Source organism: Abramis brama (assembly GCF_963993115.1).
Source record: "Abramis brama genome assembly, chromosome: 17".
Taxonomy (NCBI): domain Eukaryota; kingdom Metazoa; phylum Chordata; class Actinopteri; order Cypriniformes; family Leuciscidae; genus Abramis; species Abramis brama.
This window is the reverse complement of record NC_139979.1, coordinates 28,641,169-28,667,579: the sequence shown is the minus strand read 5'-3', so window position 1 is coordinate 28,667,579 and position 26,411 is coordinate 28,641,169.

Genomic DNA, 26,411 nt, shown 5'->3' with positions numbered 1-26,411 from the left:
GACTGGCAGTCATGTTGGTCCAACAGTTCACCCCTCTAAAAAATAATTCATTTTTCAGTACACTTTCACATCTAATAGAATTTCTTATGACGGTACATATATGAGCAGAAATCCTCTGGAGCTTGCTTCCATGAAATTCACTATCCTATTAAGATGAGAAATCAAACAAAACAAATTGTATTCCGTTGGCGTGTCAAGCCACTCTTCACACTAGATTGCTATTTGCTATTTGTCCTTTAAGAGATGCCACAAAAAATAAATACACAAAGACAAACAAATGTTTTACTGAGTAGGCCTATAACCTTTTTAAGGAAGTCTTGCATCAGAGGTGTGACCTCTCTCCCGATGACTTGAAACTGCCTTCTGTCAGGACAGGGAAATGAAAAATGGTTATCATCAACCCAAGAGACGAGCGCTGTGCTCCCGTGACTCATAGCAGCCGGCTCTATTTCACAGAGGAAACAAGAGGAAATGAAAACTTAATATATATGTTAATGAGAGAAAGCATGTTTAAATCACCAAATAAAACAGCACATGAATTTACACAGAGGTCACAGAGATCTATCTATCTATCTATCTATCTATCTATCTATCTATCTATCTATCTATCTATCTATCTATCTATCTATCTATCTATCTATCTATTTTGCTATCTTACATTGTATTGTTTTAGCTACTGTTATATCTATATGTTATATATGTCTGTCTAATTATGTTGCATGTTTGCTCTAAAACAGATCATTAATTGGACCCTAAGAAGGCCATATGAAATTTAAGACAGCTGTTGACTTTGATTGACAGTGTAATCAACCTACGACAGTCGTACACTAGAGGAGTGACCCCAGTTCACTTCATTCATGCTTTATGACAGATGTCAGTTGCCACACTCATATCACATATTAGGTTTTAGTCAAGGTAACTGAGATATAAAACCAAATGTTCTGTACACACAATTTTCTTTACAAAAAGACAAAAAATATTCACATTCAACTTTGTTTATTAATACTTTCCTTGACTGTTTAAATTACATATTTTGCTTTCACAGTCTACCATCCCCAGCATCTCTCCCACTGGTAAATATTCTGTTTGTGTCTGCCCAGAGGACGAACCAAAAGTCAAAGCCGTAGTGCTTTTATCCTGATGCTTTTACTGCTGACCTCCAATTTAGAAAACATGCAAAGACACGCAAAGAGAGTGTGTGAGAGCAAGTAACATCTTACAGGTTTGCACAAAACACACTTGAATGACCTCTACTGTTTGGTCATGAATAATTGGTGACTGTTACTCTCAGGATACAAAGACTCAGAGAAACACTCATCCTGCTTTAGCAGACACTGATGGGTTGCCATGTTTTGCACTTCGGCCTCATGAAGCATATGGCTAGTATGGAAGGTTAAGTGGGAAGTGGAGGAATGACTCTATTTGTTACATTAATGTCCCTTGCGGTAATGTTCATTCCCCATGTGTTGTTATTTATGTGGAGTGCATCATTAATTCCTGCCTTTTTTAACCAAATATATGTATGTAGATGGCTGCTATTCCTTTCCCATTACCTCTGATGTTGCTGTTGTGTCAGAGCAAAACCTTTTCATCCTGATTTAATCACTGGAGATCAGATAAATGGATCAATGTTTTATTAGGTTGACTGCATTGCTTTAGGCATGATTAAAAGACACACAATCTTCCCAGGCTTATTATTCAAATTAAACCATTGATTTAATTTCTGGTTGCTAGTCTCTTAATTGTTGTGGGGAAATCTGATCACTAGAAAGGGCTTTTTTTTTTGTGTGTGTTTTCTTTTAGTTTTTTTAGTTTTTTTATGCTGGCTTTTGCAACATACTGTAAGTCAAGAGATTGTATGAAGTATGTTTTGTTTAGAGGAGTCATACTAAATCTTTGACCTTCCTTTTCGAACACTGCACACACATTGTTCCTTCTTTCTATAAAAATAGGGGTTGAAATATTTTTGTTAATTAATAAGGGATGTAAATTCAAAGTTTATACTTTCATAAAACATCCGTTCTTTGTAATATAAATTCATATTTTTAACGTATGAAATACAGACCCGCAAGTAAAGGATGATGTACAATGAGCTGGTAATTACAAGCCCCAAGCCCCAACATGGTCTTCTATCACCCTAAAGGACTCAGTGTTAGCCTAGGAATCTAGACGCACCCTAGCGGCAGCAAATTTTATTTTGCAGCCAGGGTAGCAACTCTCGGTTGACTTTCGAGCTGGAAAAACCAAACTCTATTCAGGCCAATCGCATCATGTATAGATTCGGTAGGCGTGCTTAATATAATGACACCAGAGTTGTGACGGGTCCGTGTGAATTCCCTGCTACTTGAAAACAAAGAATGGCTGCTGCTGCTGGTGGACTCTGGAGGACTTGGAGTTAAGATTTTCTTTGAGAAAAGAACAAAGAACGACACTTAAGTCCTTCTTAAAAAAGGAAGATGTGTTCGTAGTTTTGCCGACCGGATACGGCAAAAGTTTAATCTATCAACTAGCTCCGCTGGTGGGAAAACGCTCTGGTTGGTTGTAGCGCTATCCTATTGCGTGCAGAGGGAATATGAAAAACAACCGTTTATCCAGCCCCTTGGATTGAGTCCTGCCAATGGTGAGTTCCCAGACCCAACATCTTGATGTGGGTCTGGCTTGCCAGGCTAAATCAGTGTAGCCCTACCACATTAATGAGAGGCTTGACAAATTGTGCAGGCTTTTTACTCATTGTCCTTGTGGGTCTCCAATTGTCCATGAAAAACGTACCATCCTCACTGTCTCCTTCTGCCTGAATGGCAAATTAATGCTGCTCTGAATTAAATCATATCTCTATTGCATTAAATCACAGTCAATTTTAGTATGCTGACAGTATCGTTCACTACTTTATAGCCTTCATTAAGAGAGAGGTTAGACGTTAAAGGGTAAAAAAATTACGAACTGTGGTGTCGAGCATGGACACAATTATGATGTTATGGACTAGAGAAGAGAATAAGATAGCAATACTGCAGCATTTCATGAGGACTGAAGAGGTGAAACACTTCCAAAGACTTTCTCAAATAGTTTATGTCAGTGTTCTGATTATTTACATAATTATATAATTTGACTGGCATCTCAAGTTCATTTGTTTTCTTATAAACACGGATAAAGCTGATAAAATCCGATCAACCCATCTCAGATGAGAGATGTGTAATCTAAATTGCTGCAGTCAGTGTGATTATTAATGCATCCTGCGGTTAAATTTCACCTTCCATTTATTCATTCATCACCTAAAAGCAAAGTATTGATTTTTCTAATGGTTTTTCAAATCTGTAAAACACTCAGTTGGGTAATTAAAAAAACAAAAAAAACATGGAGCTCTAATAAATAATGTGGAAAGGGACAAAAGTTGCCATCCTCTGTTCCGCACTGGAGAATTGGATGTATTCCTCAAATGGATTTTATCCAGTTGGAATTTTGAACGTTTGTTAAGGAACAGTAATATACTAATTTCTTATGTCATTACAGTAAAACATACATAGCGAATATGAATACAGATGCATGAAATGTTTGGTTGCAAATATTCTCTTGATTTCCATCACTGTGGTTGCTGCACAAAGAACAAAAGTATTGCTGTAATAGCTCAGAAATAAACCACCTTTTTACATGTACAATTACAAGCAATCGGTTTGATAATTACTCTAGCAAGCCTAAAAGTTAAATAAATAAATCGAGCAAAAATAGAGGGAAAAGGATGCATTTGACAGTCACATTTATTGAAACACAGGAGGCAACACATGAGCGTGAATAACAGGACGGGCTGTAATTACTGGGATATAGGCAGTGTGCTGCATACATTTGTGTCAGCTCAGAGACAAATGACCCTTTTAGTACATGTCATAAGATTCTTGTGTCAGGACGTGCCGGTGCGCATATAAATCTAACAGGTCCATCTTCTAGACTCCATAATTACATCAAATGAAGGAATTAGTGCTTTTCTACACAGCAAAAGTCCCAGTGCCCCTCAATTTCTCAACCGCTGTGGTGTGGAAATAGGCACCACACACCCTTTGTGCAGGAACACTGGAAATAATTGTGGAGCTGCATGTGGTTCATAAATCTACTTGGTGATGGTTTGTTAGATAATCTTTTAATTTCAAAGAGCCTCAGCACTTCTGTGACAGATAGATACATCAGTTAAATTAACATTCTTAAAGCAGTTCAACTGCACTGCTCATGTGATGTGACGTGCTGAGGTTAGTGTGTAGAGCCCAACATGGTGTTTCTGATGACACAACTTTTTTGGACACAGTATTTCATCATCATTTGAACTTTAGGCCTAGACATACCTCCAATGATACACAGATCTGTCCTACAGGTCCCTTATGTGATGATGATGATAAAGATGATGAAGATGATGATGATGACACAGACAGTGGTGATGACGATGCTAATAGTAATGACGACAATGATGGAGATGACATAATGATGAAGCAGATGACAGTGGTGAATGATGTTAATGATGTTGTTGGATTTATGATAAGAACCATACAGGCTCATCCCTCAAAAAGGTACTGTGATAACTAGAAAGCGTTATGCTGTGTATTGTACACAATGAAATACAGTGGACTACATTAAACATAATGACTTGCATACACATCACCATGAAGATAATAAACAATGAGTTATGTGTTATTAGGCGCAGTTTGTAATCCCTGTCATACCCTGTCGGCTTCAGTATCTCGGGATCCGTGATGTATACGTCCTGCATAACACTCCATTCAGGGTTTTTTTTTTTTTACTCACAAACTGTACATGATCATGCTCAGAAATTGACTTCAAGGAAAATTAAGAAACTAAAAACTGTTAAAAAACTGTGAGCAGCCCAGTCACTCTGTGACCCAAGACTGGTTGCACTCTAAACAATTATTCCATGGCTTAGTAAACATTACAGTAATATTTAACTTTATTAACTTAATAAAATCTCTGAATATCCTTGATTGTTTGAGTTAAACATACCAAAATAATTGACTAAAAATACAACAGTTAATTGTATCTAAAATTTACAGTTATATTTACGTTTTAAGAATTTAGTATTTGACTAACCAATTATTTATTTATAATACACTTAATATATTTGTGAAATTTCTATCAAAATATTTAAGAATGGAGAATTAAATTTTGTTTCAAGAAACAAAAATATTACTTAATTCAAATCAATATTATTAATATATAACACACTCAATTAGTTTGTACTCAATTAAATAGTAAGTTTACTCAATTAAAACAATGCACCCCTCCCCCACCCTCTGACGTGACCAACTCAACGGTTGAGTGAGTGCAGGCTGTTTGAACTCTCTCCAGTCCAGAACGGTTCTCCTCTTCTCTTCTCAACGTTGCAGAATTGGTGCATCTCCTCTGTGAAATTCAGGTTTGCATACGTTTTATTTTATCTATAAAATCATTACTGTGCTTTAAATCATTTTATTTAATGCAAAACAACATACAGAGGCGTAACGTGACACCTAAACGAGAGTCTTTTCACGTGATTGAAACGCCTTGCATAAAACACACAACTTTATTCCTAATGTTAATAAATATATTTAATTTGGATGATAAAATGTCCTCAGAACTGTGCACTGTTTGTGCACTGCTGCAGTGCACTGTCGCTCGCAGTATCTTTCGGCTATGAGTGAAACGCAGGACGGCGATATGAAGTTTGAAGTTCACCCGCAGAGCACGAGTCCGTCTCCGGCACGAGAACCAGCGCTGATCCGGTGGAAATTGATTACACTTGAATTAGGCTACCTGAATGTTTAAATGTTTCATTTTTACTTATAAAATGTTTGTTAAATGAGTTTAAATGTAGGCAATATTGTATAGGCTACATGTTAAAACAGTGTACTCATCGACAATAAAGGCCAATTTCATGTATATACTGGTGGTTGTATGGAATACTATTTTAAAAAGGTTTAGAGGAAATAAAAAAAGTTAATATTACTCATAAATAAAAACAGTTAATATTACTCATAAATATTGTGATAAAATGAGGTATGTAACTTTCAATTCAAAGAACCAAACAATGGGTTTTGTGTTCAAGATAATTTTATTCACCGTTTTGTCTTACACATGTGTCGAATGGAAGGTGCACATTCCAGTGCAACTCATGTTTGTCTGTCTTAGCCTTTTGTGCCTGTAAATAAGAAAAGGTGAATGTAAATTATACAAATAATGATTTGTTTGTTAATGGTGAATCTCGTGTCTTACCTTCTTCCTGGAACTTCCTAATAGGAGGGGCTCACGAACAGGAAGCCTGACTTATACCTTCCCAAAGGAGGAGGAGTTCAAGTATTGAGAATGTTGAATATTATTACATTGAATGCATGTCTTTTAAGATTCTCGTTGGTTTTCATGATGAAAATGGAGCTTGATGCTAAGAAGATGCTAATATTCATCATGAAAACCAACGAGAATCTTAAAAGACATGCATTCAATGTAATAATATTCAACATTCTCAATATAAGAAGATGCTAATATTCATATTTGAATGTTTATGTTAAATATGATCTCATAAATAATCTATGTATATTGTAATTGAGATAGCCTTGCCATTGGTATGTTTGAATTTGAGGGGAGGAGCCTCAACTATAAAGAGTCTAATTGTTTGGACTGAGTGGGTGAGAGAACAAAGGGTGACTGTTGGGCCAGTATCCAACGTGTTTGATGTTCCTCATGTAAATATTGTTTTGTTATGGGTTTTTTTCTTTACTTTTGTTTGTACTTTGTTTTTCCTGTATTGAAATTTTGGTGGATGGAACCCTGTTACACTGTTTGGAGCATGCCCTGACAAGAAAATTAAATCACCTTTAAGAGACTTCAGAGTTTTTGCTGCCTGCCTAGCCACAGCTAAGACCATCCTTACCACACATATTGTTTTTTAAATGCTTAAATGTTACATTATTTCTACTCAATTTTATTTGGTAATGTATATTAACAATGCATTGTTAATGCAGTTACTCAGATTTACTTAATTTTTTTACCTGCATTTACTCAATTCATACAGTATATTTCATTGATTTCACAGCTTTACAATTTACAAAAAAAAATTGTGTAAAAATGTTTCACCAAAAAAAATGAGTAAATCAACTTTTTAGAGTGTGCCCACTGAAGCTAAGCAGGGTTGAGCCTGGTCAGTATGTGGATGGGAGACCTCCTGGGAAAGCTATGGGTTGCTGCTGGAAGAGTTGTTAGTGAGGCCAGTAGGGTGTTCTCACCCTTTTGTCTGTGTGGGTCCTACTGCCCCATGCATAGTGATACTGTCAAAGAGCACCGTCCTTTAGATGAGACGTTAAACCGAGGTCCTGACTCTCAGTGGTCATTAAAAATCCCAGGATGTCCTTCGAAAAAAGAGTAGGGGTGTAACCACGGCATCCTGGCCAAATTTGCCCATTGGCCTCTGTCCATCATTGTGGCCTCCTAATCATCCCCATATACTGATTGTCTTCATGCACTCTATCTTCTCTCCACCAATAAGCTGGTGTGTTGTTGGCGTTCTGGCGCAATATCGCTGCTGTCGCATCATCCAGGTGGATGCTGCACATTCGTGGTGGTTGAGGAGATGTAAAGCGCTTTGGGTGCCAAGAAAAGTGCTATATAAATTGATCTAATTATTATTATTAAAGTATGGTGTAATGCATAACTTCTAATGCATGAAGATATTTTGGCCACACTTTTTATTAGGTGGCCTTAAAGGTATACAGTAATTCTCAATTCTGTCATTAATTACTCACCCTCATGTCGTTCCAAACCTGTAAGACGTTTGTTCATCTTCGGAACACAAATGAAGATCTTTTTGATGAAATCTGAGAGCTTTCTGTCCCTCCATTAGCAGCTACAGTATGAAACTGACAATTTTGATGCTTCAAAAAGTTCGTAAAGAGTGAAACTAATCCATAAATCGAGCAGTTTAGTCCAACTTTTCAGAAGAGACATGATTGCTTTAGACAATGAACATATAGCATTTAGGCTTTTATTCAATATAAACACTGTTCAGCGAACATAAACAGAAGCTCAACCGAACCAGCTTGACAACAAAAAAACATCTTGCGGAAGCTCAAACGTGCTACGTAAGACGAGAATGAACCTCATTGGTTCTTGCAAGTCAAGCAAACATGCTTGAGCTTCCGTTTACCACAACTGATGTGTGAGTTGATGAATGTTTATATGTGAATAAACGCCTAAATTCAATAGTTTTATGATCTCTTTATAAACTTTTTGAAGCAAAATGGTAGCTGCTAATGGAGAAAGCGCTCAGATTTCATCAAAAAGATTTGTGTTCCAAAAATGAACGAAAGTCTTACGGGTTTGGAACGACATGAGGGTGAGTAATTACTATCCAAATTTACATTTTTGTGTGAACTATCCCTTTAACTACTATGTACTTAAGCATGTGATACAATATACTTATTAAATATTTACATAAAATAAATAAAGTGTATTTTAATCACATTTGTTGTTACACATTTAACTTTACCCTATGTAACCCAAATGCTTACTCCAAAACCTAACTCTAACCCCTAATCCTAATCCTAACCCTACCTTTACTCCTAAACCCACCCATAACTCAAATTCATTAGCAATACATGTGGGAATTTTACAGAAATACATGTAGCTACACAGTAAATGCATAGTTTTGTGGGTATAAGGTAATATAAAGTGTGACTAAGATGTTTTCTTTCGTGTCACAAGTGAACATATGACAAATTCCAGATCTGTTTTGACACTCATGTTTTCATTAATTTCATTTCTTTTTTTCCCCCATACTGAAGCAAAGATTTGTGTTTTAAACTCATTTTAAGTGTTTCATGCATTTTCTGTAAAGCTGCTTTGAAACGATATATATTCTGAAAAGCACTATACAAATAAATGTGAATTGAATTGAATTGAAAAAAGCACAACCATGGAGACTGGCAGTAAAGCTCTATTGTAAACGTGTATCACACTATTGCAATGCTAAATCAGTTCCGATGGAACACAGAGAGACCAGTTTCTGTCCCTGGACCAATTTAATACGGGGTGCGTGAATGCAGGCAATCTCCATTTCGCCGTGAAAACGAGTGTTCCTGAAACTGCACTTTGACAATATCTTATTTACTTGGGACACTTGTCTGCCAAACATGATGACTTCAAAATGGCTGACATGCTCCAATGAGGACAAGCAGATATTGATTTTCCGTGTCATCGAAACAAAGAAAAAGCCACTTTCATACAGTCTCCTCCAGCGCTGTGAAATGCCGTCATCAATGATCATTCACGGTGTGCAGGTGTGGGAAGACAAACCGGTTCTCCCTGGCAATCTTTCCTTCTATTCTAAGAGACAATTTTTCTCCACCTCTTTCTTCTTTTCTTCAAACATAACAGCTAACAATTACCCATACATTGGTGAGGTCTTGCAATGACATGATTGCTATAACAGTCTAGAAGTCACACCAGCATGTGTGCCCTCCATGGTCCATGATGTCAAAACACAGCAACATGCCCTTTAGTTTTCCCTGCAACCTCTATGGTCAGTTGCATCAAAAAAAGAAAAAAGAAAAGTAAATTCCCTTGAATTCACAATCAGACCTTGCCTTATTCAATGTGGTTATGTAAATATGTTATGTGTCAGAGAATATTGTTTTTGATTCAATCCCAAATCAATCCTATGTTCATAATATTGTCTGCATAATTACATACAGTGCATACAGAAATATATTTTGTGTGAAGTGTTCAGTAGACACACCCATCTTAATGATTTATGTATATTGTTTATCATGCACGTACTGACCATAAACATTACAGTAACAATTCATTTACATACATATATCATAAAAAATAATCCTATTTGACTTATGTTGCTGCAGATCTGGTCATTTTAGTTCTCAGTATCCCTCCTCGTCTCCTCGCTCCTCCGTCCTCCATCCTATGACCCGGAAACCGATCGAGCTCAACCATCTTGAAGGACATCTCAATTCTCTAATTGCACCGCGAGGAGGCGAGGATTGACGAGTTAGGAGGTTTCCTGAGGAGTCATGAGCGAGGATACACAGGTGTATCCTTTGCGGAAGAGTTTTATTGACTAAACGCGACACACGTATAAATTCTCCTCCCCCTTCACATCAGTCACAATTATTTTCATTTATACTTTACCTTTGCAGTTTTTTTATAAACCACACATCTCACATATTTCAACAGGGCATCTTGCTTTATTATTATTTATTATGAATTTCTTAAATAACCAAACTAATACAACATAAGGGCAGATCCTTTGAGCGCAGCTGATGATGCTATGAAGTGATGCTCGAGTGATCAAGTATTCCAATGTATAAAAAAGCTTTCATTCGATTCCTCCGTCCTCATTTTCTTTCCTTGCAGCCTTCCCTCGCATCCTACAGGGGGAGGAGCTGAGACGTGAGGAAAGGAAGTGAGGAAAGGAAACGAGGATGCACAAATAAGAATTGAGAAGCACCCAAGGTATCGGCTGGCGGTCATTGACGCCCTCTGGTGGTTGGGAAAGGGAACATGGCCACTGGATCACTTAAGGTGGCTTCAACGTACTGGTAGTTTAGAATTCAATGAGCAATCCATTCATAGATATAGAATGTGGCTCAGTTGTTCAATGCAGCCACTCAGTCCAAATGAGAAAACAGCCTAAAACTAGAGCAAATGTATAAATCAAAGATTCAATTTGAGCATCTGCTTTCGCCTGCTTTATTTTTGGTTCACAGCACACCTGCCATAATACTACAAGTCGCATCCATTCTACCTTCAATGTTGCCTGTCAATTACAGATGTTGAAAGGATAGAAACTCACACTGCCTCAGCATTCCACATAGTGAATGATTCAGGTGTTTGCAGCAGGAGAGGAATATATGGAACTCCTAGATTCCAGAAGGTCTAAGATGCTGTATTAGTGTGCTCTGGGAAAATATGAACAGATTTATATGAACTTAGAGACTCTCATGAGACTCATATGGTTTATATTCAAATATGCAGAATCGCACCGATCCAGAAACATGATAAAAATCAAAGCTCTTTTTCAAACCAATTTTTTAGGATCAAAGTTCTGAAGGTGCTGGAACCCTATTGTATACTGTTTTGCAAATTTTTGTATGCCCTAAAAGTGTCTGCGTGTCAGAGATTGTAAGTTGCAGAGATCTCAAACTTGTTGGGGTGGTTCCAAATCCCCCACCCTCTCCCCCATTACTCAGGCACCCCCACACGCATCTGTCAGACACTAGAAGGCGCCATACATACATTTACAGTTGAACCCTGGGACATTTTTCCGCAATTTTGAATTTTCTGAAAAAAAGACCTTTTCGAACTTTGAAAGCTTTACTTTCATTCCGATTCTTTTGAAAAAACTTTTTTCAAACTTTTCCTTGGCAAGGTATGCACCATCCTGAGATACAACAAGTTAACAAAATAATTTGGGGCCAATATAATTTGGGGTCTGGCGACAATTTAGCCTATTTCTTGTAAACACAATGTCCAAACCTCACAAAACTTGGCAAACACGAGGTTACAGCAATTTCTAAATATATGTGACCCTGGATCACAAAACCCAGAGTTTTGTTGAAATTTATTCTTGAAAGAATTTCAAGCAGTTTATTTATTTAGAAAAAAATTGAATATATTTTAATAGCATTCATTTATGGGATCCCGTCCATAACATATCGACTTAAGATATTGGACAGAATTTTAATATTGGTGCATCTCCACTTATAAACAAACCTCTGAATATCAACAGGACAGCTGTTGCTCATAGTTAGTAAGATGCATTTTAGCTGAAAAAGATTTGACTCTACAGTAACTCTGCTGAAACATACAAAATTACAGCTTGGACAACTTTATAAGCACACAGTTACTGGAGCAAGTAGTGAGTGGTTATCTTTATTCATTGGTCACCTCTCTGGTCTCTGTGTGCAACAGTGATTGTCCTTAAATGTTTCAAAACCACAAAAACATCCCCAAAATGTTAATAGTGTACAAATCCAATAAGTGACAAGCAATTTGTGCAAAATCTGACAGGGTGAATTAAGATAAGCGGTTTTCTGTGATGCATGAGCATCTTACAGTTCTAATTAACCTTCCTACTGCTCTAATTAATTAAATTCCAGCAAGGTCAAGCGCTATGAATTGAACAATTAAGCATTTACCCGGTACGAGACATTTGCAGTGTTAACTTAGTTAGGGTCTGCCTTGAGTGCTGCAGTAATGCGTGAATGCAGGGAGTTTCGGTGTCTTTCCAGCAACCTGCTTGGCGCATCTGCTGATGGTTGCGCGTGTATGTTTGGGGAGCACTCACATGTGTTATTCTCTATCCATCTGCCCACAAGTCGTCATGTGAAAGTCGGCAGAGGGCAAGAAACTGCAAAGAAACCTGGCACCAGCACTTTCTAGTTTTATGGTCCTTGTTGCAACTTGAGCCTGAGATACCACCAGGGTAATGAGGCAGTTGGACACAACAGCTTGCTGATGTTCCAGAAAGGCACTAATAACTAGGTATCATTTACAATGTGAGTCCCCCCAAGACCTAACCCATTCCTGTCTAGCAGTGTGTAACCTGCCAAATGTGACTGCCAACTGTTCCTGTCCTCAGGACATCCTTCGATTTGGCGCTTGTACAGTGTTCGGATGTGACAGCAGGCCTGACACCATCCTTTGTGGAATTGTTAGCAATATTGTTGTGCCTCCTCATCAACCTGAACTCAGAGAAAAACACATAATGCAATAATTTATCTCATCTTTGGTAAAGTATAAAGGTCTTTCAAAAAAAAAAAAAAAATCCTGTAACTTGATTTCATTCGTAATTAAGGTAAAAAATGACCGTAGTATAATTAGTAAAAAAAAAATTGATGATGCGTGCTTTGGTCTTGTTTTGCATCCGTAATTAAGGTAAAATGGTTGAAAAATTGAGAGTTGTGACACGCACCACTTTGATTGTACTTATAAATGTAAGGCAGCAATTCAATCAAAATGTACAATTTTAGTGGGGTGAAATTTTGAAATCTATTTTGTTTTCCTTTGGCTTCTACATTTTTTCAGTAATCCAGTGTTGCCAGATTGGCCAATGACATTGGTGGATTTTATAAACATGTTTAATGATTAAAATTCTATTGATTAATTGTGCAACTAAAATTACAAAAATGTTGTTGTATCAACCAGTCAGAACAGGCGAATCGAATGGGTGGCAATAATAATTATACATAATAATTAGTTCTGTCCCCTATCAGAATGTCACCATGGTGTCTGATTTAATTAGATTTTGAGTTCAGGTTTGTCTAGTTAATTAGTCTCGTTAGTTCATCCATTTGCTGTGTATTTAAGCCCTATGTTTAGTCCTGACTCCTGTCTAGTTTTCTGTTATTGTTGTGTTTTCCCTGATTGTTCTGTTATCATATTCATAGTCAAGAGTGCTTTGTTATTTGTTACTAAACCTTTTACTACTGCACCTAGATCCTGCAATCTTTATTACTTGCAACCGACTGTGACAGAATAACAGACCCAAGAAATGGATCTAGCAGCAGCATTGGAGATTCCCTTCCTATAGTGGGATCTGTCCCTTGAGGCCCACACACAAAGATATTTTCGATCTGGTTCCTTTCATCCATTATGGTGACACCAGCCTCTGTGTTGGGCCTCAGGGAACTTCCAGGACTATGTGGAGTGGGTTCTTGTCCACAATGGATCCCACTTTACCATCGTGGAGAGTGAGGGGAAAACCAGCATGCCAGCCACAGCCACCTTTCCAGTGTGTGAAATCCAAGTATGTTCCAGTGAATATTTTAGAGCCTGTTCACGTTATGGCCGCCACGCCTGAGTCTCCAACCCCAGAATCTACAGTGTATGTGTAGTGTGGTGGTGAGGGTAAACAGTGGACAAATACCAGATTACTTAGTAATCTAATATGACAAGCTGACTACGCCACCCCTTTTCAAAGAAAGGGGAAATAACTACCCAATAGAAATAGGGCACACAAGTTTGTTACCATGGAGGGCAAATAGACGTGGATATCAGTACAAAAGTTTATTAAGTTCACATCAATATATATAACTCTCAGGTAAATGCAAGGCAGAATATCAATGCAAGTCAGAATATCAATCAAATGGCTAGTAAAGCATCGTTCATCAACACTCACACACAACAAAAGAAAAACGTAATTATAATGGCTGAGGCTTACCCGTGGCGGGGTAGGCTAGCTAGGTGTCAAATCCAAAAGCCACACGCACACGCACACGCGCCCTGTGAGGTGTAAGTGATTATAAGCGGCAAACCACACTCAGTGCTTGAAATACCACCACCGAAAGGCAAGAAAGGCTAGCCTCCCAACCCGGGGTCCATCAGCCTAAAATAAACAAAAAAAAAGATTAATAAACACACTGAACAAACGATACTAGACAAATAATAACAAAATTCTGAGAGGTTGGTGATGCAAAACTCACCACAAAGGGAGCACTAACTTGTAGACAAAACAAAATAACAAAAATCACAAAGCAACAAAAGTTGCAACTTAAATTACAAAATAATTGACTAAGGTAAGGAAAAATGCAAATTAGCACACATGCAGCCAATAGTAGTATGACTGAAGAGCGAGCCCACATACACAGCTTCGGCACATGCAGCGGTGAACGGATCAACTGTTGTAGCATGGGAAACATACAACAAACATAATAAAACAGCAGCAAAACAGCAGCGCCGTCTAAATGGCCTTTGTGCAGAAAACGATCAGCCCAACGCCCAAATTAAGACAGAGCATCCTCAAAGGAATCAATATACAGGTGATCATCACGGGACCGCATAGGCGTACGATTGCGCACTGCAGCTTATGAATGAAACATGGAAACAGACCAACTGGGGGAAAACAGCCTGCACACCACTGCGGAGCCTCAAACCAAACACAAGTCCGACATTGAACGGCAGCACGCCCGCAACAAGGGGCGGAGCTAACAATGATGCATGACCAGGTGGTATAAACACAGTCTTTAAATAGGCCAGGGACAGCGGCCAATAGGCTGTCACATCTATCACTCATGTGACAACCACCAATAATAAAGCGGGATCTAACCTGCTCTGCCACATATGCAGTGTTGACAATTGTGGCCACGGCTATTGTGTATGTTTGGGCCATACATGCATCCACTCCAGCTCCTGACCCGAGTCCAGTGACTGCTCCAGCCCACAACCCATAGTGGCCAAGCAAAGCTCCCAGGTTGAGGCCACAGAGGCTGATCCACCCTGGGTCCCCTGAACTGCCGGCCCCGGGAGGGTGGGGTACTGGCATGTTTTAAGTTCATGTCTGTTTATTATGTTAATTAATTCTGTCCTCTATCGGTTTGTCACCATGGTGTCTGAATTGATTGGAGTTTGAGTTCAGGTATATCTATAGTTAGTCTCATTAGTTCCTCTGTTTGCAGTGTATTTAAGCCCTGTCTAGTTGTCTGTAATTGCCATGTTAATAGTTAAGTGTTTCTAGTTCTTTGTTAATAACTTTTACTGCTGCACCTAGATCCTCCCATCTTTATTACCTGCAACTGACTGTGACAAAGCAGACATTTCTAGAAGTTGTTCTCATGGGCTGCACAGTCAGATTAATTTACTTCAAGAACCAATGACGTTATAGTGAGTCAAAAACACTGTGCAACAAGTGTAGCCCGATTCACAAAGAAATGGATCAAATCAGTCTGTAGAATCCTGTACTGAACAAACTCACTCAGAGTGGTTACTATATCAACGTCTGGCCACTAATGGCTCGTTTCCACTGAGCGGTACGGTACGCATTTATTTCCATTTCCACTGTCAAAAGTTGTGAATGGTACCAAAATGCCAAAAAGGTGGATAGGGCATAAAAAGGTACTAAAAGGTGGAGCTAGACTCACTGCAGGACGTTGATTGGTTGACAGAGAATCGTTACTTGCGCGTGCTACAAGGGGAATGACAACATAAGCGCCATTTTTTTTAATATACAGTTTAAATATAATACTACTGTTACTGTCACGAAATGTAATTAAGAGTTTTCAGGCGAGAATGTAGTTGTTTAAAGCTCAAATCTGTGGTTTATTTATAAAGATTTATGAAAATTTGATCCAGGTTGTGAGATCCAGGCAATCACCGGGCGCTCAGCGTTCATGTACCCCGCCTGGAATAGCCTTTCCTCAGCTGGTCCTTCTGACGTTTGCCGCTGACTCTGACTTCTCTGTAGTGGTTAAACATGAGATATAATTCGTCTTGTGTAGACCTAACAGGCGATCTTTGGTCTTGTGAATCTATAATTTGTTCCCTGGCCAAACTGAGGGCTAAGTGAAATTTCATAACTTTATATTTAGGCTATTTAACTTTACCGTTGTAACGCTAGACTACAGCGCTGACTTTGTATGTTTGACTGAATTGTTTGCTTTATTTCTTATTGTATAGCTTCTTGTACTTTTTACTTATACTTTTATAATGGCTATTATTGATACAACTGAAATTTAACAAAAACAGACAGGGTTTAGTTTTGTAATTTATTTTATTACAGTGAAGATGATCAGAGTACAAATGCACATATTGCCTGAACCATATGTGGCGAACAGTAGGTTTATTACGGAAAGAGGTTTAAAGAAGAGTCGACTACGCCACCCTGGTCACTAAACCAGAGAAGTATCCTAATGAGGACACACAGGTTCGGTGTTTCCCTTACACAAAGAATTGGAGACGTGGGTATAAGAAAATACAAAAATATTCTTTATTGGACAAATGTAAAATATTAAAATATGCGGCAATTGGGATCAATCATCACTCCACACACACACACAGACACACAATAACAATACAGACTTATCAGGACTTGTGATTACCGGAAGCAGGATGAGCTAGCGCCAAACTTCTCCACATCAGCAATGGTCGAGAAGCACAAACACGTGCACTACACTGCACCCTCACATCAACCAAGATCAATCACTATAGGTTATAGGCCCCACCACCAAAATAGAGCAACTAGCTCTCTCCTGCTCCGGACTCACAGTGCCTGAAAGACAAGAAAAGCAAATTACAACAAAAGAAATAGTTTACATAAATTCTAATTTACAAGGCACAACCACAATACCCAACAAGGCACAACCACAATACCCAACATCACAAAACAAAATATATGATGCACTCAAACCTGCAGTTATGGGCTTCAGTAAGGTTTTCAGTACATTGGTTTACAGTCACCAGCCTGTCCCGGCTTCACAGGCCGGCTAACACCCACAACCCTCTTTCCTCTGACAGGCTGAGGATCACTCACAAAATTAAGTAATGCAAATATTATTCACAAAAGGAATACAGGGCGAACCCATAAGGGATCAAAAACAAACAAAATAAATGAAGTTAAATTATCCCAATAATAAAGCAAACTAACGCAAAAATATATTGAATGCTGGACGTGCTCACATGAGAGCCACTACTGGCCAGCAGATTATTGAAATAAAACAATAAACAAAAGTAAAAGATATTGGGAACAAAACAGCAGCAATTAAAGTCCCAATCCGAGCAGCAGTCTTCACGTACTTTTATAACAGCAGATTCATTCACCTGCAAAAGCCCGGATGTGAACTAAAATATACACCGCACTGGCTCATCATTATAATACAGTGATCACACATACCAACATGCGGCGATCGCGTCATTCGTCCGGCAGCAACAGAGTGAGAACCAAATAATACCAAGGCGAGCTGAAATACACAGATAACCCCATGACTAAAGATTACTCAAAATAAATACGACCACAAGAGCCACAAAGACACTTACCAGAAAGCCAAACAGCAATACACCAGCGATGATTATTGTAGTAGTATGACGTGCGTTTGTATGCGGCAAACGGCGCGCGTTCACCAACCACTGTAAACACTCGGCTTGAACACGCGCTTCTCCACAAGCCGCACAGCACCTGACAAGAGTTACGTTGTTAACCGTTTAGCGTCCGGTAGATTCGAGCAATAATAACCAGCTGCCGTCACACTCACCTCCAGCCAGAATGAAAACACAACGACTGCAAACACAGCACCACATGTGCTTATCCACAAACCGCACGGCAACTCCAGCCAGGATGAACGCAGAGAAATGACGCGCCAGCGAAACAGTCACACATCAACGCAATGTCCGGTGGCCAAACAGCCACCTTGATATACCCGTATGAATGAGACGCTGATTACCTGCAGGCCTCTAGGGCGGAGTCAACACATGCAAACGAGGTGCTACCCAACAGCAGCACTTCACTACACATATTAATAAGTTTAATATTTTTAAAATTTAAACGAAAAGAGGCAGGGTTGTGTTAATTTATTTATTTTTTTGTTATAAATAGGCTAACGTTACATGCAGTGAATATAATCAATACGCGTTGCCTGAACCACATTTGTGTGGCTATACTGTTTAAGATTTATTTAAATGAAAACGTAAAGAGGCAGTGTGGTGTTTTATAACATATTTCGTTTTATTGTTGCCTAAAATGTACATACAGAGATAACCGGAGTAGCAGAGCAAGCTGAATGACGCTTTGAAGAACGCGCTGTTCCTTTTGCAGAATTACCGGACTCGCGTCCTCGGGAGTCATTCTCCTGAGCTGGACTTGGCAAGTCCGAACTGTGCGTACTTGCTATTGAGAAACGCCTAATGTCGGCGCTTGGCTTCTTGTGACAAACATGCCGAGAAGCAAGAACAAGATCGGCTGTATGTCATCCATTGTTGTTTACGTCGATCACTTCTTTCCGGCATAGGCTACACCACGCCTATCAAGTAAGGGTACTGTTGGCAGTGGAAACGCTAGCCAATTCATGGTTTACCGACCTGACCCGGACCGTACTGTACCGTACTGTACCGCTCAGTGGAAACGAGCCATAAGTGAACTGCGACATAACTCTTTCTTGGGAAAAAATTCTAAACCTACTTCTGCACACCAAGCTCAGACAATGTGTTATGCATCCCTATTTGGACAGAACTAGTTTTCCCTGAGAAGATTGGGGAAATTCATCATAGATTTGTATCCCATGCAAATTGAGCACTGTCTGTCAACCTCAAACTATGGGGGGAAATTCCTGTTTTTCATCTATCTCAGCGGTCCTTTGAGAAATCTAATCCTGTGTGGGAAAGGATATCTGTGAGTGCTGTATATTATTGTGGTATGCTGACTACCTGCTCCACTTTCATTATGAATACAGAACTTTGCCTTCCAGAGAAAAATAACATCAATAATAAGATGATCCTGATCACAGAAACAATGTCAATGTTAGGCAAGAATCTAATGTTTGAGACTACACTCTTCAATGGAGTTCTACTGTATATAGAACCCTAGAATTTTCAACTCTATTTTAAAGAACCCTTTATGCCAAAAAGGTTCTATATATGGAGAAATGTCTTAATAATAATAATAATAACTTTATTCTTATATAGCGCCTTTAAAGCAGCTTCTCAAGGCGCTTTACATACTAGAACAAGCAAATTTAAAATACAACAATACAAAAAATACAATACAACAATACACACACAAAAAAAAAAAAAAAAAAAAAATCAAGTAAAAGCTAACCTAAAAAAATGCGTTTTTAAAAGAGATTTGAAATTACTTAGAGACTGTGCATCTCTGATATTTGGAGGAAGAGCATTCCAAAGCCTAGGTGCATATGATGAGAAAGCCCTGTCCCCCACAGTACGCAATCGAGTCTGTGGGACCGCCAATAGACCAGCTTGTGAAGAGCGTAAATGACGCTTGGGTGTGTATAAAGTTAAAAGCGCAGACAGATATTGAGGTGCCAAACCATGCAGTGCCTTATATGTGAGCATAAGGATTTTAAAATCGACTCGGAACCTGACCGGGAGCCAGTGCAAAGACTTTAAAATCGGTGTAATATGCTCATTTCTCCTAATTCCAGTCAAAATCCTAGCAGCAGAATTTTGTACACTTTGTAATTTGTTAAGTGTGGTTTTAGGGACCCCAGCAAGAAGTGGGCCTAGAATTGAACCTTGAGGAACACCCGTACGGACAGAGCCGATCTCAGACCGAAAACCACTCATACAGACGAACTGTTTACGATCAGAGAGGTAAGATCTGAACCAGGTTAAAACAATCTCAGAAACACCAAAGACAGTTTCCAGACGGTTGAGTAAAAGATTGTGATTGACAGTATCAAAAGCGGCACTAAGATCAAGGAGGATAAGAATAGAAAGAGAACCAGAATCTGAGGCTATTAACAGATCATTGGTGACCTTGACCAAGGCTGTCTCAGTACTATGAAATTTCCGAAAACCAGACTGAAGGGGCTCAAAAAGATTATTTACTGTGAGATGACTGTGTAGCTGCAAAGCCACAACACGTTCCAAAATTTTTGCCACAAATGGAAGATTTGATATAGGGCGATAATTATTTAAATTATCCAAATCTGCGTCATGCTTCTTCGGAACAGGCGTTACAGCAGCAGTTTTCAATGCTGCTGGGACAACACCAGAACACAAAGATTCATTGACAATGCCAAGAACAGCTGGGCACAGTGAGTCAAAACAAGATTTAAACAAGCTTGTAGGGAGGGGATCAAGTAAGCAAGTGGTGACTTTCATACATGATACCACACTAGTGAGCAGCTCAGAGTCAACTTCAGAAAAGGTAGTAAAGGATGTGCCAGAGAAACTAGGCAAGCAAAGTACAGAAGAAGAACCAGGTATAGCATGAATGATTTTATAAACATTGTCAATTTTAGAGCTAAAAAAATGAAGAAAGTCATTACACACCTGATTTGAGACAGGCAGAGAGGTACCAACATTACATGTGAGAAGTCTGTTTATAGTATGAAAGAGATGCCTTGGATTTCTTTGATTATTATCTATTATCTGAGAATAATAAACAGATCTGGCAGACTCAATTGCAGATCTATATTCCCCCAAGTGATCTTTCCAGGCTTGATAAAACACATAACGTCTTAAATGGTTACATAATACTTTCATGTTTAACAGGTTTCTATTTTTTTTTTTTTCTAGTGATAAGGATGTTTACGAGCTCTTTGATTCATAAAATGTAATTAAAATGAAACAAACTAAATCCATTATATGATCCCATGATGGGAACCCCTAAAATGTTCTACATATAAAGCGCCTGACAGAATGCTTTATGGTTCTACACTCACCTAAAGGATTATTAGGAACACCTGTTCAATTTCTCATTAATGCAATTATCTAATCAACCAATCACATGGCAGTTGCTTCAATGCATTTAGGGGTGTGGTCCTGGTCAAGACAATCTCCTGAACTCCAAAACTGAATGTCAGAATGGGAAAGAAAGGTGATTTAAGCAATTTTGAGCGTGGCATGGTTGTTGGTGCCAGACGGGCCGGTCTGAGTATTTCACAATCTGCTCAGTTACTGGGATTTTCACGCACAACCATTTCTAGGGTTTACAAAGAATGGTGTGAAAAGGGAAAAACATCCAGTATGCGGCAGTCCTGTGGGCGAAAATGCCTTGATGCTAGAGGTCAGCGGAGAATGGGCCGACTGATTCAAGCTGATAGAAGAGCAACTTGGACTGAAATAACCACTCGTTACAACCGAGGTATGCAGCAAAGCATTTGTGAAGCCACAACACGCACAACCGGATGGCAGATGGGCTACAACAGCAGAAGACCCCACCGGGTACCACTCATCTCCACTACAAATAGGAAAAAGAGGCTACAATTTGCACAAGCTCACCAAAATTGGACAGTTGAAGACTGGAAAAATGTTGCCTGGTCTGATGAGTCTCGATTTCTGTTGAGACATTCAGATGGTAGAGTCAGAATTTGGCGTAAACAGAATGAGAACATGGACCATCATGCCTTGTTACCACTGTGCAAGCTGGTGGTGGTGGTGTAATGGTGTGGGGGATGTTTTCTTGGCACACTTTAGGCCCCTTAGTGCCAATTGGGCATCGTTTAAATGCCACGGCCTACCTGAGCATTGTTTCTGACCATGTCCATCCCTTTATGACCACCATGTACCCATCCTCTGATGGCTACTTCCAGCAGGATAATGCACCATGTCACAAAGCTCGAATCATTTCAAATTGGTTTCTTGAACATGACAATGAGTTCACTGTACTAAAATGGCCCCCACAGTCACCAGATCTCAACCCAATAGAGCATCTTTGGGATGTGGTGGAACGGGAGCTTCGTGCCCTGGATGTGCATCCCACAAATCTCCATCAACTGCAAGATGCTATCCTATCAGTATGGGCCAACATTTCTAAAGAATGCTTTCAGCACCTTGTTGAATCAATGCCACGTAGAATTAAGGCAGTTCTGAAGGCGAAAGGGGGTCAAACACAGTATTAGTATGGTGTTCCTAATAATCCTTTAGGTGAGTGTATATTGAACGTTTTCTTCTAAACAAGTTCTTATTATTCTTACTGTTCATCACATATATAGGCCTCAAAATAAATATACTACATTCTACATAATTATTAGATGAGAAAACTTGATATTAACAGCCTACTAAACCATAGTAAGTTTTTCATATCTTTTTCTAAACACTTTTCCACATCGAAGACATTTTTATAAATATGAACGTTGGCACGGATTTTAGCGTACACACACTTAAGATCAAATCTGTGCGTATGCTAAAATCCATGCCAACGTTCATATTTATAAAAACATCTTTGATGTGGAAAATTGCTTAACGCCACGTCGGAGTCTAAGCAGACATACACACTATTCCCTGTGGCAGAGTCTCGGAGAACTGCAGGTATTTGAAAATCAAAGTAATTCTTGCCGCTCGCCATTCTCAAGTAAAGCCGTTCTCAAGTAAATGATTAGGACGTTGACTAGTGCTCTTACATATTAATGACATTAATTAGGTGGTGTTTACAAGGTGGAGATCTGAAACCATTCAGTTGTGCACAATTTCAAGATTTTTGAAGATTTGCGATTTATAAGTTTCACATCTGGAAGAGAGGCATAGGCACGTCTTTTTGTGTGTATGTTCGCTCTCTTAATCACACGTACACACATTTGAGAAATGATCTTAAAGCAGGGCTCAGTAGTTTCGGGATTTCTTCGCTGTATTCTCGCTTTTTGCTCGCAGGTTTCTCTCTAGAGCTCCCCCCACAGCTTCGGAATAGATATTTAACAACACTGTTGTAAAAACTCGTTGGTGATTCTCAGACACCAGAGGCTAGTAGATCAACGACATCAAAGCAGATGGGACATTCTTTAAAACGTCTTCTTCATTCGGGTTCGAACAGCGATAATGACAGCATTTTAGCAGATTTCTTTTGGCCGTAAAGCAATTGTTTACATCGCGAGACCTGATATCACTATTTACTTCAGGGTTTAAATGTTGCCTCATTCAGTTTCACACTGAGATTTATTGAAAGCGAGTCCGTCCCAGAACAAAACAGGCCGCAAAACAGATCTTTAACGTGCCCAGCATAAATCCACTATAGCTCAGATCCAAAAACAAGGCCGTTAACATGCATGATACACCCGTCGGGTGAAGAAAAAAAAGAGGTGTCATTTCAGTCACTTTGAGAAAGTGAATATATAACAGATGGTTATTTATATTTTTCTCAGAGTTGATGTAATTACATAGCCATTCTAAAACACATTTTATTATGGGGAGTGCATCAGGACAAATGAAACCCCTGCAGAGGCATGGGTTAATTAGGCTATTACGTATTCATTTTATATCATCCTTGGCAGGGAGAGCAAGCTTTACCACCCCCACCTAAACTGCTTATTAAAGGCGAGTTTAGGTGTTGTTGAGAAGACAGATGCACGGGTCCGGCTCTATACATAAGAAAAAAGAAAAATCCTGCAAGAGTAATCTTGAGATAATAGATATTATGGATGTTCTGTTTTCACAAGAAACAATGAGTTATCCAATTACCACCCTGCTTAGGTAGCACTTGTATAAAAAGATTAATGGTCTGCAGGTTTGTCCCACATGGAATGTCTCTTTAAAGCAAATCCCAAGTAACTCGTATGAGAACGTAAGAAAACTAGTCCAGGGTGTTGTATATTAATCAACAAGGGATAACAAATTACATATGGGAAAGAGTAGCTACATTAAGTAGCTACATGCATGTGAAAGGGCACAGTGGTAAATAACAAGACAACAAGGGAACTCGAATGTTGTTGTGGACAGACTCGTATGCCCCAAAAGAGATTCTTCCTAAGATCATGAAATTTATACTACATTTGGACTACACGCCTGCGCACATATATATTAAAACGCGCATACCTATGGACTGAACACATGATGCGCATGTGCGTGACATCTGTGTTTGCGCAGAGGTTGGGTAGGTTTGTGCAGAGATAACTGATAATCATTTGCACCTTGGAACCTATTTCCGGGAGTGCGTTCTCGAGCCACCAGGCACTGTTTTGTGCGGATGGGCGGCCGGAACGCATTGAGGGTTTTCTGTTAGAACGGTGTTGTGTTAGCGGCCCCTAAGTTAATAACTAATGATCTTCGCAACGGAAGTGAATCAATCAATCAAACATAACTTTAGCTGGACAATAACTTTATCCTAGAGCTGCTGTAAAGCCAAAACAATCTCTGTTACTGTAATTTCCTATTATCACTGTAAAGCTGCTTTGAAACAATTCATATTGTTAAAAGCGCAATATAAATGAAGGTGACTTGATTTGACTTGACTTCATCTAAGTAACTCAGGAATTGATCAGTTCACTATTTAGAATTCAGTGCATGTTAGAACAATATGGTTAGTTATCAGTCATTTCTATCTGATAGATTTCCAGAGTGGTTAATTCAAAATGACAAAGCTCTACAGATCATGTTTTTGCTTCTGGCTCTGTCCTCTAGCCCAACACTACCTCATGAGACACTGATTCTGTGGTTAATTAAATGATGCTAGTCCATTTGGGAGGTTAATCTGTGTGACACATGTTATTGGCATGTGTCAGATAAGAGCTGCAGAGTGAGTGAGAGACAGCTCAACTGTTGTACGTCCTCAGGGAACGTAAGACAGTTTTCTTCTATGCCATGAGAGATCATTAAATTGTCACAACAGACTTTGGAAGACTTTGTTGGCAATGGGTGATTATACATAGAATCAAGAATGGCAAAGTTACAGTACAACGAAAGGTAAACATGACTAATAAATAATATGTTAACAGCTGATATTCTGCATATAGTCGAAATGCCTTTACTTAGTATATAGTCAATTTTAAACTTCTCGACCTTTTATGAAGTATCCTCTGACTTACATCTGCCATGTTGCCACTGTTCTTTGACACATTGTTTTTGTTTGTTTTTTACTACTGTATGACATACTATAACAACTGCAAAATTATAAAAATACAATTTGAAAAATAATTTTAATAATAATTTTATTACCAGGGTCACTATTCTCCATCCTTTTTTCAGTGTATCATAAGGGTATTGTTCAACAACTGTTTCGTGAACACTGCACATTCACACATCATACTGGTTAGTTAGTTACTTTTGTTGACCATAAGGTGTAAATTTGTCTTTGGTTTCATCATACAGGCATCAACACAACAACCTACAGACAGAGAATATAAACTACATAAAAAATATATTGTATATTTAACTGTGAAAGACTGTAAAAATGCTACAGTTAAAACATGTTAATTTTAACAGTAAGATGACATTCCCAATGTGACACTTCACATTTTATGGTTTATAATTTTTAATAATTATGTTTCTTCTTAGTTTTTTTTTTAGTTTTTTTTTTATCACTTATGTACATTAGAGTTTTATGTTGCATCCTATATATTTAAATTAAATTATTGCGTTATTTTAGAGTCGCGTGTTACTATGATGATGTTTTATATTTAGGTGCATGACACCGTAAATTGTAAATTTAGAGGTTGTTGTAAAGTCAAGTCACCTTCATTTATATAGCGCTTTTAACAATATAGATTGTTTCAAAGCAGCTTTACATGCTAATAGGAAGTTACAGTAACAGAGATTGTTTTGGCTTTACAGCAGCTCAAGAATAAAGTTTTTGTCCAGCTAAAGTTAGTTTTGATTGATTGATTCACTTCCGATGCAAAGATCATTAGTTATTAACTTAGGGGCCGCTAACAGGACACCGTTCTAACAGAAAACACTCAACACGCTCCGGCCCGCTAATCCGCACAAAACAGTGCCTGGTGGCTCGAGAACGCAAACCCTGAAAGAGATTCCATGGTGCAAGCCGTGAAATCTTTTGAAAAAAAGGTTATCTCTGCGCAAACCTCAAAAACGCAAACCCGCGAAAACACAGACGGCGTGCACATGCGCATCAAGTGTTTAGTCTATAGGTATGCGTGTTTGAATAAATAATGTTTACATTTTCACTATATATATATATATATATATATATATATATATATATATATATATATATTACATAATAATTTTAGCAACTACAGCTGCCAGTTTTCTGT